At 27.5% G+C, this 2,773-nt stretch overlaps 1 long non-coding RNA gene across 1 annotated transcript; it reads right to left on the reverse strand.

The window, feature by feature from the left end:
* Nucleotides 1–597: 597 nt before the first annotated feature.
* On the reverse strand, nt 598–1,521 carry LOC105138005 (uncharacterized). Its single transcript, XR_844700.1, has 2 exons — nt 1,006–1,521; nt 598–912 (listed from the first exon to the last, which is right to left on the reverse strand). It is a non-coding gene; the product is annotated as an uncharacterized LOC105138005 (long non-coding RNA).
* Between the last annotated feature and the right edge of the window lie 1,252 nt (nt 1,522–2,773).

Raw genomic sequence — 2,773 nt, forward strand, 5'->3', positions numbered from 1 at the left:
ATGAATTCTGCCAAATTGTGAAGACAAAAATGTTAAGAAGGCTCCCTTTTTTAAAATAAACCCTCAATCTTCTCTCACTGTTAATTTTGTCCTTCGAATGTTTTTTTAAAGCAACAAAATCAATTTTTTTCATGTGAAATCAAAGCCTAACCAAAGTCAAGATATTTTTCTAAGACCTAAAAAATCCCATAAAACAACAAGTCTAAACAAATAATCTAACTAAAACTCATCAAATACAATATGTAAATATAAAATTGAATAAATAAATAAAGACAACGGAAGTGAAAAAAACATATTACAATGCTTGGTTTTTCCCAGCTAAATGTGCCGCACCTTTAAGGTTTCTGATAATACCCTAAATTCTACTGAAGTAGATTGAAAAAAAAAAAAAAAACCCACTTGGTACAATGATCGAAGTAGATTGAAAAAAAAAAAACCCACTTGGTACAATGATGGCAGGGAAAGCATGCCAAAATCTTTGATGGAAGGCTATGGATAATATTTTTTTTATGTATTTTTAAGCAAAAACATTTTGAAAAATCATTTAACACTCCCGAATAGACATTATGTATGCTTTAAACGCAAAAGAAATTCACCTAAACAATGCGTTGCAGAGCATTAGCATTAATGAGCCCTTTGGAATAATAGAGTTCATTCAAATAGAAATTGAAATGTAACTAACCTATCCAGATTTTTAAACAAATTTTCATACAGAATTAAGCTATTGTATGCTTCAAATTAAATAAAATCGCCAGCTTATTAGCTAATTCAGGGAACTGATCAAGCCTCGTATCAATAATCAAACTGGGTAGCCCGACTTACCAAATCACGTTTTTCTCCTTGACGGGTAGTTGATAAAGAACCACCATTAAAATGTTCAATTGCTAAAATTATTGACATGGGATTCTGAACCTAAAATTAAGAAATCCCGCAAAGATACATCAATAAAAACGGAATAAAAACAGAGTAGGGCAAAAGAAAAAAACTAAAATAGAGTGGTATTACTTGACTGAAAGATGATCCCCAAAGCCAACAGCGCCAAAGGACATCAAGATTTGAAGCAGAAGAGACAAGAAAATCCATGGAAGAACAAGAGCGGCCTGCCTGCTGGGAAGATAAAAAAGAAGAGGAAAGGAATTGAAAAAGACAGATTACGAGTTTGTGCGTGAATCTAATACTATACTTAACTAGTGCTGAGTACTATCTAGTATTTTAATTTCTGTTTGATGGGATTTTTTAGCTATATTAGATTCATGCACAAACCTGAAATATGCCTCTTCCCTTTAAATTTATGATGGAACAGAGAGAGGGAGAGAGACAGGGATGAGAAGACAATTTCAAAAGGCTTTTTGTTACCTTCTGTAAGGATGGGAGGGATTTTGTGTTATGCCCTAGTTGGCTTACGTATTTGATGTGGTGACGCCACATCACAAGTGATGATGTATTACGCCGGGTGGGAAGGATCTCACCGACTGATTCATTAATTTATGACAGCGCAACTTCACAGCTGTCGAGTCTGTGGGAACGGTTCTAAAAAAAGGTCTTTCCACTCGAACAGAACAAATATTAAGATAAAATTATTAAAAACAACATGCTTAAGAAATATTTTATATATCGTTTTTTGTTAATTATATTTTATAGATTACTGTTTATATAATTAGTTTTAATTTATGTATTATATTTTAATTATATTAATTAGCATTACTAGAGATGAAAGAGAGAGGTGCAATTTTGTCAGCACATTAATGAATATAAATATATGAAGGACATTTTTATTTTTTTATATTTTTAGTATCAATTATGCAAGTAATATAATTTATAAAAAGTTTGTATACAAAATACGCGCATAGATTATAGAATATTTTTATTATTTTTTCTAAAATATTAATATATTTCTTGATTTTGATGTTGCTTCTTAACATTTTTTAATATTTTATTAGAAATAAATTTATGAATAATATTAATAATTAAATATTTATTTAACTGGTATTAGAGTTGTTTTAAATTTTCACTTGTTAGAAGTATAATAAAATTAATAAACTACTCTTAAAATCAATGTTTTTTTTTTTGAATTAGAATTTTGAATTAGTATCTAAGAGCTTTTTTTATCTTTAACCCGATTTTTTAGTTATAATAAAATTAATTAAGGGATAATTTAATATTTTAATAAATATAAAATATTATTTAAAAATTAAATGTGATTGATGCATGCAGCACCCATAAAAATGAGCAAGAGATGTTTGTGTTTTTCATGCAATGTGTGAGGTGTTTCTAATGGCCAAAGGTTGCTTTCCATGACAACAGTGAAAACACCCTGACATCCTTTTTCTAGTGGCGAAGTGTGTGTACACAATGGTGCATTAGTTGATTTTAATGAATATTTTCTCTCCTACTACTTTTTTTTCTTCTTATCTCAGGTTTTTCACTTGTCTTTCTAAGAATTAAATATGTAACATTAATTTATATTTATATCAATTTTGATCTATATTTTTTTAATTACTATTTATTTATTTATTTATTAATGCTTTTTTTAGTTGATTTTTTTTTCACGGTTTCATACCTTATGATTTGATTTCATTTAATTTTTTTATCCAATTTAATTTTTATTATTTTGATTGTTATTTTATGTTTTTATCTTTATCTTGATTTATTTTATTTTATTTTATTTTTAATTTTATTCCTCATTGTTTTATTTCTTTTAATTTGTATACTAAATATGATCCTTATTTTTGTGTTGCTATTTGTTTTTTTAATTATTTACTTGATTTATTTA

Source organism: Populus euphratica, unplaced genomic scaffold, assembly GCF_000495115.2.
Source record: "Populus euphratica unplaced genomic scaffold, PopEup_1.0 scaffold173.1, whole genome shotgun sequence".
In the NCBI taxonomy this organism is placed as follows: Eukaryota; Viridiplantae; Streptophyta; class Magnoliopsida; order Malpighiales; family Salicaceae; genus Populus; species Populus euphratica.